Here is a 13424-nt window from a genome sequence, read left to right as displayed (position 1 = left end):
TTTCATGATAACTGGTCCGCTCTTTTACCCTGGGGCGGAGTTTGCATATAATAATTCTTGCCACTCTGCAACCCGTACTTCTCCTTTCTTCTGCAACCTTGGGTTCCATCCGAAAGCAAACTCTCTCTCCTCTGTTATTTCTGATGGTGATTCCTGGACTCCTGCCTTTACATCTCGGTAAAGGTCCATCTGGAAAAAGGTACACTCCGCATTATGTCAAGCTTCCTGCAAGTCCAAAGCTCTTGCTGATTGTCATCGTGGTCCTTGTCTATTGAAATTTGGGGATCGAGTCTGGTTGTCTACACGGAACATCAAGTTGAGGCAACCTTGTAAAAAAAACTTCAACCCCGATTTATTGGACCCTTTATGATTAAGAAGAAAATTAACTCTGTGGCATTCAGACTTAAGCTACCACCAACCTTAAAAATCCCTTTTACCTTCCAATGCTCTCTCCTGAAAAAAGCTGTTTCTCCTAGCAAGTTCAATCAACCTTCTTCAAATAGGCCTCGGCCTCTTCTTGTGAATGGAAATCGTGAGTTCATCGTGGAAAGAATTCTTGACTCAAAGAAAGTTCAAGGTCAGATCCAGTACCTAGTACATTGGAAGGGTTATGGCCCGGAAAAGTGATGTTGGGTACCACAGAGGCGTCTCCACGCTGATAAACTCATAAAGGATTTTTTAGGAAATTTCCCACGAAGCCTGGATGTCGGGGTTCCTTGACCCCTCCTCAAGGGAGGGGGGTACTGTTAGCAGCCTCGGCGGCTGCGGGCACTGCCACAACTCACTGCCTTCTGTTGCTGGCGTCCCGGCCATCTCCATGATGACCAGGACGTCACTTCCGGCCTCCTCGTCCCGGTTGCCTAGGCAACAACCGGGACGCTTGAGGCTCCCTGCCGCTGTGTCCGGCCAGCTGTCAAACAGCCGAGTGCGCTCACAGGACTATTTAGGATTAGCCATCCATGGCTGATTAGGTTAAGTTATTACAGCCACCTGGCTGATTATGCAGCTGGGCACACTACATGCTCATTGGCCACCAGTACTATTTAAGGCAGTGAGGACTGAGCCTCACTGCCGGTTATAGCGTTGCGTTCCACTTTGCTACCTGCTCCTGGACTCTGTACCCGGACTCTGAATCTTTGCCTAGCCCCTGACCCTGCTTGTACCAGACGTCTCCGCCTGTGCTGTCAGACCAGTCAGACTTTGTCATCTCTGTCCAGTCCGCAGACCTCTGGCCTGTCCCTACTTCGTGGATTACCTCCCGTTCCTGTGTGCCGCTGTGTGACCATAAACTTGTTCTACACTGAGTGTAAAACCAGACGGCATCCAAGTACCTGTGAGCATAACAAGTCTCTACGAGAAAGGCGGCTGCAATAGGTGAAGACATCTTCTGCTAGTTATACAAGTTTATGATGCAATGGTGGCCTCAACACATATAGGATTAAAATATAATAAGAATTCTCTGTTAAAGGCGGCAAAATCTGTGCAATTATATTGCAGATCATAATATTTACAACCGTTTGGTCAGATATTGCAAGAGCGTATACGCTCCCACAATCATGTTTTATTGCACCAAAACAAGTCGCATGACTCATTTTCATTAGCATAATTGAATGGGTCTCTGAGAACTGCACAATTCGCTACAAAAAAAATGTAACAGCCATACCCAGCCATCACCTTACTGCTTGGAGCCTTAGTACACCATCATAAGACCTTATTGTACAGATGTGGGACACAGGTGGTCCAAGTAATTTTCTCTCTCTGGTACTCGTCCTAGTAATTTTGATGTCACAGGATGAGCACAGTGCATTCACACAGTCTATAAAGCAGGTTAGTCCATGATTAGATTGTGATATCTTCTCACCAGCTTCATATGTTGCTGCCTGGCCCTGGGCGATGTCAATGCTTCTTGATAGTGCTGCAATCTGAAAATGTGATTTGATGCTTCTTCGCAAAATTAAAGCACCACATCTTGGAGGACTAAGGGCCACTTGTGAGGCCCTGAAAATATGTTGCTCACCATGGAGAGCTGAATTATATTTATTCCCTGCTAAATTCCCCCTGGATGAGGTCCAGTGCATTAACTTTTAGTTTGCTTCAAGGCTGCTCCATGCTGCTATGAGAGATTAAAGCAGTGACAGCACTTCCCAGGAGTCATTATATAAAGTGATCGTACAGTTCCCAGAGACCCATTCAATTATGCTAATGGGAGTGAGTTATGGCATATTGACCATTCTGCTCTTTGGCAGTTTTATGGTACTGCTGGTGATGCAAGATAATTAAATCCCGCAGAAGACTGGCAAATGTTAAAAGAAACCTTTGCAAAATACTGGTGGTCTGACTCCGAACAGGTAGATAAAAGGTTGTAATAATAGCAACTAAAATGAGCCTGCTGCTTGTGTCATTGACATTACGTGGGTGACATATGAATGTTGCAGGAGTTCACCGATATATCCTCTGAGGAATAATTCTTGTCTTTTCATTTATGTATTGATGTCTGGCAGAGAGCCAGCTACTACTAGGCCAGAGGGAGAGCAAGCTTGCTGCATTGTCATTACATCTGCAATTCCTGGGATACAGAGAGTGATCGCCAGCCAATATTCAGAGAAAAACAACCTGTCTAAATGATGTTACGGTTATGCGCTGTTGCATTAAACTAATTAGGCATTTCTAATGCTCACTTGCTTACCTTACTTTTCAATGTGTCCTGCACAAAGATTGCATTAACCTTATATCTGCTGGAAGAAAAGAAGTCACTGAATATCACTGCAGGTTATGACTCTTTTGCAAAAGTGCTCAGTGAAACATCTGCAGAGATACGTAAAGGGTTTGTCCACAAGCAGGCTTTAGAGACATTTGTAAAACATGCACCTAAACCAGCTTCCAGGTGAAAAAAATCATCCTGGCATCTATATTGATATTTTTAAATGCTGTAAATTAAATCTTAAATGCCACTAACATTTTTTTACATTTATAGAGACTGGCTGGCTTCTGATTGGTGGTTCTGTGGTCTCTTTACTATACCTCCATGTTTTGGGCACATGAGACTATAATGCATATTGGCTATATGTGACAGCTGGTTCTGATTAGAGATGGTCACTGACCCCCGTGTTTTGGTTTTGGATCTGGATTACCGTCGTGTTTTGGTTTTGGTTTTGCAAAACCGCCATTGCGTGTTTTGGTTTTGGTTTTGTTTGGTTTTGTTTTGCAATTTGTTATAAAAATTACATTTATTGGTGCTAAAATAACATAATTTAGGTATTATTTTGTAGCTACATTATTATTAACCTCAGTAACACTAATTTCCAGTCATTTTTTATTCAATTTTGAACACCTCCTATGTCACAATATGATTTTCATACACTTGAAAAGAAAAATTGCTGCAGTTCTTGCCAGTGATAACAAAAAGGCCATTGTCATGCCTGGGCATAAGACCAAAAATCCACCTCTTAAGTGTGGAATTATTTTTACACGAATCCTGGCAAGAGTTGTCTATCCATTTGTAACATTTTGAAAGCCACACTCAGTAGAGGTAGGGACCTTAACCATCTGGGATCCTCATCCATGTTTCGTCATTTTTCAGCGAGTTATTGGCAAACTGTTGGGAAAATCAGAAACTTTGGTTAAAAAAAAAATTAACAACAAGCATTCCAGCATAATCTACCTCCCTTCTCTCATCTACATCCCAGCACCTGCAATCTTCCCCCCCAACAATTGGCAAGTAAACAATCCTCTGCAAGAGGAAGCAAGAATGAAACCTGTCACCCAGTCGCAAAGCGGATCACAGACGCCCTGGGTACTATGCTAGCGTTAGATCTGTGTCCAATGTCCACTATTAATACAGTTGGTTTAAGACATTTAATTGAGGTGTTATGTCCCTGTTAGCAAATGTCATCACTATACCATTTTACTAGAAAAGCTTATTCTCTCCTGTACCGGAAAGTTCCTAAAAATGTCATTATTGGGTGACAAAATGGTATTCTACCCACTGTACACTTAACCACAGATATGTGTACAAGCGGAACTGGGCAAACAAAAGATTATATGACTGTGAAAGCCCACTGGGTTGGTCTTTCGCCTTCCCCAGCATGGACAGCAGCAGCATGTACCCAGGTACATCACATTTTTGAGAAGTAGGCTACTCTGTGTAACAGCAGCTTCACTAAGAGGCATACAGCTGACAAACTGTTCCAAAAACTAAGGGATGTCATTGAAAGATGGCTAATCCTGCTTGGAGTCTCCTGAGGATATGTCATTTCTGATTACGACCCCAATATTGGTCCAGCATTACAGCGGGGCTGAATTCCATCACATTTCCTGTTTTGCACACACTATCAACTTGGTGTTACAGAACTTTTGAAAAATGACATGCAGGAGATGCTGTTTGTGTCCATAAACATTTAGGGTCAATTTGTGGTTTCTGCAACAGCATGTAGGAGAATACAGCAGCTGCAAGAAGACTAGCATTTGAGGGGAATATACTTTAGTCCAGCGAAGTAGTTACCTGTGAAGAAAGTGCAGACACGGTTAGCTTGAGTCAAGTGATTGCCTTAATAATAGATTTTGAAAAGGTGCTACATAAAATTATAGTGTGCAATAAAACAAAGTAAATGTGCTAACTATATTTTAATTGTAGATGAAATACTTAATTTTCTCTGCAAGGATCCCAGACTTATCAACATCTTGTTGGGACGTCTTCTCCTTCAGTTTCTCTGGCAACTGCTTGTAGTAAAAGAAATTGCTTTCCCAAGACACCCAGTGGTGATGCAGATGAGTCCGCTAAACATTTTGATATTTGCTGTGCTGTAAAAGAATTGCCCAAAAACCGTGACAGCTCTGCCCTAAAATCAACTGGTCATTCCCTTTGGAAGGCCATTATCAGCAATTACATCATACTACACAGACTTCTATGATATTGGGATATTGGGATGAATTAGTATTGTTGGAGGAAGATTATCACTAAACCCTGCCACCTCTCCAGTTTCGCAATGAGCTATGGTACAATAAAATGTAACTGCAGATTTAGACCAAGACTGTCAGCCCTATTATTTCTATTTCAGCAATTACAATTAGCAATGGAGCAATGGAGCTCTTCTCTTTGGGTGTTACCTATATAACGCAGCACAATTTGCCTGCAAATTCTACAGACAAGCCTGCTTGTCTTCCTCTCCATCAATGACTCTTAGCAATTGAGCACTCGTCTTTGGGTGTATATTACACCCAAACATTATTAGTGAAAATTATGAAAAATACAGTTTAATCCCTGATAGGCCCTCCACCATCCTTTGCATGTTAATAGTAGGATTGGTTGGAATTATGGTCAAGGTCACACATTTTTTTGACAAATCCTTCAAACCAGCCCAGATGTCAAACTGTTGTGGTCTGCCCCCTGCGTCATCCCTGCTTGTGTTTGGAAAGTGCATATTGGTGCCAGAACCTCACATGCCAGAACTGCTCCCACTGGTGCCACACTGCTGCAGGACTTACACAATCAACCGCATCCTCATCGTCGGATACCCAAATCTCCCCCACATCCTCTTCTAAAGACAAAGTGTCATCCTCACTTGGTGTATCACCGGCTACACTCGGGCTGTTCAGGCACACATCAGCAGAACTGCTGAAAGGGCCCTTCTTTATGGGTAGACTAACAGAATGGTCACGATTAGACATCCCACTGTTGGATGGACTCTCCACAGGGATTGTTGTCATTTGTGAATCAGAGCAAATATTCTCCTGTAATGCCTCACTGTTATCTTGCAGCTCGGCTTTGACGCGTAACAGTAGTTGTGCACCAATTGTAGGCTGGGTAACTTTTTGGGATCTGCCACTAATAGCCAAAGGTGAAGGCCTCATTCTCTCTTTGCCACTGCGTGTGTAGAATGGCATGCTTGCAATTTTTTTTTTATCGTCACTTAACTTTTGCTCAGTTACACTTCTTTTTCGCTTCAATACAGTAAATTTTTTTTTGGTTTTTGTTTTTTGCACTAATTTGAAAACACTCTGTTGTTTGACATCGCCTTGGCCAGATGACGTACTGGGAACACTAACATCAGGACTGGTGACAGAACCTGGTTGCTCATTCAGATCATATGTGGACTGCTTTGAATCCATTCTGAGCGCAAACCACTGGGGAGTGCTAAAAATTATTTAGTAGATTCTGCTGACAGTTATGACTTTTGACAGCCAGAAATATTAATGCACAATTAGGGAGGACACCCCAAAAGCACTGAGGAGTGCTAAAAATTATTTAGTAGATTCTGCTGACAGTTATGACTTTTGACAGCCAGAAATATTAATGCACAATTAGGGAGGACACCCCAAAAGCACTGAGGAGTGCTAAAAATTATTTAGTAGATACTGCTGACAGATATGACTTTTGACAGCCAGAAATATTAATGCACAATTAGGGAGAACACCCCAAAAACACTGAGGAGTGCTAAAAATTATTTAGTAGATACTGCTGACAGATATGACTTTTGACAGCCAGAAATATTAATGCACAATTAGGGAGGACACCCCAAAAACACTGAGGAGTGCTAAAAATTATTTAGTAGATACTGCTGACAGATATGACTTTTGACAGCCAGAAATATTAATGCACAATTAGGGAGGACACCCCAAAAACACTGAGGAGTGCTAAAAATTATTTAGTAGATACTGCTGACAGATATAACTTTTGACAGCCAGAAATATTAATGCACAATTAGGGAGGACACCCCAAAAACACTGAGGAGTGCTAAAAATTATTTAGTAGATACTGCTGACAGATATGACTTTTGACAGCCAGAAATATTAATGCACAATTAGGGAGGACACCCCAAAAGCACTGAGGAGTGCTACAAATTATTTAGTAGATACTGCTGACAGATATGACTTTTGACAGCCAGAAATATTAATGCACAATTAGGGAGGACACCCCAAAAGCACTGAGGTGTGCTACAAATTATTTAGTAGATACTGCTGACAAATATGACTTTTGACAGCCAGAAATATTAATGCACAATTATGGGGGACACCCCAAAAGCGCTGGGGAGTGCCAAATATGAAGAAAAAATAATAAACCTCTATCCTCCTCTCTGCACTAGCGATTTTGGTTAGAGCAATTGCAAGAACAATATTGTATTCTCTGTCCCTGCTCTAATTAGCCTATGACTACACCCTGCTCTCTCCCTCTGTCAAATGGCGATGGATTGCTGTGGAGGCGTGTATTTATAAAGTTGAAGTATCGCGAGAACCGAGTCCCGAGATCCGACAACGTCACAATGACGTTCGGCCTCGATTTGGATTCGGAATGGGCGGGAGAGTACCGAGCTGCTCAGCTCGGTACTCGGATACCCAAAGTTCGGGTGGGTTCGGTTCTCGGAGAACCGGACCCGCCCATCTCTAGTTCTGATGTACTGACAGTATTTCTTTTGCCATACTATGCATTTTTTTTCCTACTGAAAAAAATCCTTTTAACCATATGCTGCAATAAGGACATCTTTTATCACCCAATCACGCTGGTCAGTGTGTTATCGATGGTGCATATTTTATTTAGATAAATGGCACAATCAAGCATTGCTTATGCAGTGCTTACATTGCTTCAGTTTCCACTCAATGGGGGGTATTCAATTGTTAGCGAGATCGCTGAAATACTCGCTCTCCAAAAATATTACCGTTAATACAGTAATATTGCGCGTAAATACCGTTAATACGGTAATTTACTCGCTGGATTTCAGCTTGCAGCTCAGGGAGCTGCGAGCTGAAATTCAGCGAGATATTACCGTATTAACGGTAATATTTTTGGAGCGCGAGTATTTCAGCGATCTCGCTAACAATTGAATACCCCCAATGTGTCACACTACAACAGATTTAATATAGAGTGCACAGGATTAATATGATGCAATCAAATGCATCCCAGCACCACACCGGCACTCTATCCATCGGAGCTTCTAGTTTCATGTAACTACGCTTGTTATCACTCATAATATTTACAGTATCTGAGAATTCAGATAAACTGAAACAGCCTTTTACTGTAGCAGCAAATGAATACATAAATCTTGGTTTATTTGGAAACATGACACAGCTGTTACTGATTTATTTCATTTCCTATGTGCTATTTTTGTTACCTACTCACCAATCCTTTTCCACAGCAGATTAGTGATTAAACTCACAAATGTTTTCATAACCTTTATTATACATCACTCAGAGTATAAGCGCCCTCTGCTGGACACATATAGTATGAAAGAATGTGATGGAATACAGTGACTAATGTGATTAAAATATTCATTACATTCAATTAGTGTTAGTTGTGTGTACAAAATATGGAAAATATTATATTACATATATTATATATTTATTCTCGGCCAAAAAGCTCCATGGCCGATGAAAACGAGTATGGGGCAGCCAATTTAACAAGCATTGTGGCAATGCATAACATTTTTTTTTAAAGATTTACATCTTTATATAATATATATATATATATATATATATATATATATATATATATATATACACACACAATACTGTGTAAAAGTTTTAGACAAGTGCGTATAAATGCTGCAAAGTAAGAATGCTCTCAAAAATAGAAGTGTTAATAGTTTATTTTTATCAACTAACAAAATCCACTTAGAATGAACAGAAGAGAAATCTAAATCAAATCAATATTTGGTGTGACCACCGTTTGCCTTCAGAACAGCATCAATTATTCTAGGTACACTTGCACACAGTTTTTGAAGGAACTCTGCAGGGAGGTTGTTCCAAACACCATGGAGAACTAACCACACATCTGTGAATGTTGGCTTGCTCAAATCCTTCCCTGATGGTATTGCACAATGGATAAGTACCTGTATTTCTTAGCACTGAGGACACCATTAATCCTGACCAAATCCCCAACTCCATTTGCTGAAATGCAGCCCCAAACTTGCATGGAACCTCCACCATGCTTCACTGTTGCCTGCAGACACTCATTATTGCACCACTCTCAAGCCCTTCCGCGAACAAACTGCCTTCTGAATAGAAACTATAGCTTTAATTTTTCCCTCCAAGCTGTGTCTCTGTTTCCCCACAAGCCCCTTCTGCAGATATAAAATAATCTGGGGGATTGATTACCATGAGCATGTTTTTGAGATGTTTGCACTTGAATTACACAAGACGTCCACAGTAGGGAGGGAGCTCGTAACCTTTGATGTAATTACACCAAGCCCAGGCTGATGCTCTTCTCTCTTTGCAAATATTGAGGACTGAGTCTACTGCTGTTGTAGCAAAAAGCAACCTGCACATACATGGTCTTCATGTTCTTCTTCAGTGAACTCTAGTGGTGGACTTGGAAGCATGAAAAAAATGAATGAAACCAGTAAAACACTGGCAGTAGAGCAGGGGAAGGTTGGTAAAGGTGGCAGGACGGCATTTTAACACCGACACAGTCATCTGTCCTCAACGAAGAGCCATAGCTAAAAGCCCATATTGATAGGGTCAGCTGACATAGAGAACATAAGTGTTGGGACACAGACCTGCCAGGTCACACAGACTGATGGTGACGAAGAGCCATAGTAAGCTAAAAGCCCATATTGATAGAGTCAGCTGACATAGAGGACATAAGTGTTGGGACACAGACCTGCCAGGTCACACAGACTGATGGTGACGAAGAGCCATAGCTAAAAGCCCATATTGATAGGGTCAGCTGACATAGAGGACATAAGTGTTGGGACACAGACCTGCCAGGTCACACAGACTGATGGTGACGAAGAGCCATAGTATGCTAAAGGCCCATATTGAGAGGGTGAGCTGACATAGAGGACATAAGTGTTGGGACACAGAGCTGCCAGGTCACACAGTCTGATGGAGACGAAGAGCCATAGTATGCTAAAAGCCCATATTGATTGGGTCAGCTGACATAGAGGACATAAGTGTTGGGACACAGACCTGCCAGGTCACACAGACTGATGGTGACGAAGAGCCATAGTATGCTAAAAGCCCATATTGATTGGGTCAGCTGACATAGAGGACATAAGTGTTGGGACACAGACCTGCCAAGTCACACAGACTGATGGTGACGAAGAGCCATAGTATGCTAAAGGCCCATATTGATAGGGTGAGCTGACATAGAGGACATAAGTGTTGGGACACAGAGCTGCCAGATCACACAGACTGATGGTGACGAAGAGCCATAGTATGCTAAAAGCCCATATTGATAGGGTCAGCTGACATAGAGGACATAAGTGTTGGGACACAGACCTGCCAGGTCACACAGACTGATGGTGACGAAGAGCCATAGTATGCTAAAAGCCCATATTGATAGGGTCAGCTGACATAGAGGACATAAGTGTTGGGACACAGACCTGCCAAGTCACACAGACTGATGGTGACGAAGAGCCATAGTATGCTAAAGGCCCATATTGATAGGGTGAGCTGACATAGAGGACATAAGTGTTGGGACACAGAGCTGCCAGGTCACACAGTCTGATGGAGACGAAGAGCCATAGTATGCTAAAAGCCCATATTGATTGGGTCAGCTGACATAGAGGACATAAGTGTTGGGACACAGACCTGCCAGGTCACACAGACTGATGGTGACGAAGAGCCATAGTATGTTAAAGGCCCATATTAATAGGGTCAGCTGACATAGAGGACATAAGTGTTGGGACACAGACCTGCCAGGTCACACAGACTGATGGTGACGAAGAACCATAGTATGCTAAAGGCCCATATTGATAGGGTCAGCTGACATAGAGGACATAAGTGTTGGGACACAGACCTGCCAGGTCACACAGACTGATGGTGACGAAGAGCCATAGCTAAAGGCCCATATTGATAGGGTGAGCTGACATAGAGGACATAAATGTTGGGACACAGACCTGCCAGGTCACACAGACTGATGGTGACGAAGAACCATAGTATGCTAAAAGCCCATATTGATAGGGTCAGCTGACATAGAGGACATAAATGTTGGGACACAGAGCTGCCAGGTCACACAGACTGATGGTGACGAAGAGCCATAGCTAAAGGCCCATATTGATAGGGTGAGCTGACATAGAGGACATAAATGTTGGGACACAGACCTGCCAGGTCACACAGACTGATGGTGACGAAGAACCATAGTATGCTAAAAGCCCATATTGATAGGGTCAGCTGACATAGAGGACATAAATGTTGGGACACAGAGCTGCCAGGTCACACAGTCTGATGGTGACGTAGAGCCATAGTATGCTAAAAGCCCATATTGATAGGGTCAGCTGACATAGAGGACATAAGTGTTGGGACACAGACCTGCCAGGTCACACAGACTGATGGTGACGAAGAGCCATAGTATGCTAAAAGCCCATATTGATAGGGTCAGCTGACATAGAGGACATAAGTGTTGGGACACAGACCTGCCAAGTCACACAGACTGATGGTGACGAAGAGCCATAGTATGCTAAAGGCCCATATTGATAGGGTGAGCTGACATAGAGGACATAAGTGTTGGGACACAGAGCTGCCAGGTCACACAGTCTGATGGAGACGAAGAGCCATAGTATGCTAAAAGCCCATATTGATTGGGTCAGCTGACATAGAGGACATAAGTGTTGGGACACAGACCTGCCAGGTCACACAGACTGATGGTGACGAAGAGCCATAGTATGTTAAAGGCCCATATTAATAGGGTCAGCTGACATAGAGGACATAAGTGTTGGGACACAGACCTGCCAGGTCACACAGACTGATGGTGACGAAGAACCATAGTATGCTAAAGGCCCATATTGATAGGGTCAGCTGACATAGAGGACATAAGTGTTGGGACACAGACCTGCCAGGTCACACAGACTGATGGTGACGAAGAGCCATAGCTAAAGGCCCATATTGATAGGGTGAGCTGACATAGAGGACATAAATGTTGGGACACAGACCTGCCAGGTCACACAGACTGATGGTGACGAAGAACCATAGTATGCTAAAAGCCCATATTGATAGGGTCAGCTGACATAGAGGACATAAATGTTGGGACACAGAGCTGCCAGGTCACACAGACTGATGGTGACGAAGAGCCATAGCTAAAGGCCCATATTGATAGGGTGAGCTGACATAGAGGACATAAATGTTGGGACACAGACCTGCCAGGTCACACAGACTGATGGTGACGAAGAACCATAGTATGCTAAAAGCCCATATTGATAGGGTCAGCTGACATAGAGGACATAAATGTTGGGACACAGAGCTGCCAGGTCACACAGTCTGATGGTGACGTAGAGCCATAGTATGCTAAAAGCCCATATTGATAGGGTCAGCTGACATAGAGGACATAAGTGTTGGGACACAGACCTGCCAGGTCACACAGACTGATGGTGACGAAGAGCCATAGCTAAAAGCCCATATTGATAGGGTGAGCTGACATAGAGGACATAAGTGTTGGGACACAGACCTGCCAGGTCACACAGACTGATGGTGACGAAGAGCCATAGCTAAAGGCCCATATTGATTGGGTCAGCTGACATAGAGGACATAAATGTTGGGACACAGACCTGCCAGGTCACACAGACTGATGGTGACCGGAGCTCACTCTCTAGCGTCATACCCCCCCGCATCCATAGATGATTATTCTGTGGTGTCACCATCATGTTTTGATGCCTCTAAATTAACAGAAGTGAAAGACTTACTGAGAGGAGTAACATCAAAGCTGTCCGCACTGCTCCAGGAGATATGAGGCATATAAAGTCTCATGTGTCACCGTATAATGGAGGGATATATAAAGCTATACTATGGGGACCTAGGAGACCATATAGTAGACATTTAGGAGTATATAGTGGCCAGCACTATCATTAGGGGGACCTAAGCAGTTGCCTATGGTAAATGTATGGCGGGTGCCTAAAACACTGAATGAGTGACAATGTCACTCAGTATGCATTTTTTAATTCCCCCTGTGACACCCCCACATGGACCGTCGGCCTCTGACATGGAGAAGCAGCTGACATCTTACCTATGAAGCCGCTGGCTCCTCCACATCAGTGATGTACTGTGAGTGTGGTGCTGGGCTATGAGGTCACAGCTCAGTGACACAATCCTAGTCAGAGGAGCAGAAGATGCCGCCCTCACCTATTGCTCGTGGCTCACAGAGCTGCAAGGAAAACATCAGCATTGAAATTACTGTAGTATCGGTAATAGTGCACGGGCCGCGTTGTTCTAAAGAACAACATGGGTAACTGAATTCCTCCCTAATAGCACAGACCAAGGCTGCAGTATAAACTTTGCCATTGTGGGGTTAGCCATTATTTTCATGGTTTATCAAGTTCATGATGATCACACTGTCAAAAAAAACGTTGTCAGGTCTGGGGACGTGAGGTCAGCAGCTCTTTGTTGCATGGTGGTGGTCGGGCTTATCTTCTGTTATAATAATAATATTCTGAAGATCATCTGTTCTGTACTATCATCATAGCACATAACCCGGGAGCTGCTGTTCTTAAGCAGGCTTT

Source organism: Mixophyes fleayi, chromosome 5, assembly GCF_038048845.1.
Source record: "Mixophyes fleayi isolate aMixFle1 chromosome 5, aMixFle1.hap1, whole genome shotgun sequence".
Classification (NCBI taxonomy): domain Eukaryota; kingdom Metazoa; phylum Chordata; class Amphibia; order Anura; family Limnodynastidae; genus Mixophyes; species Mixophyes fleayi.
This window is presented reverse-complemented; position numbering follows the sequence as displayed.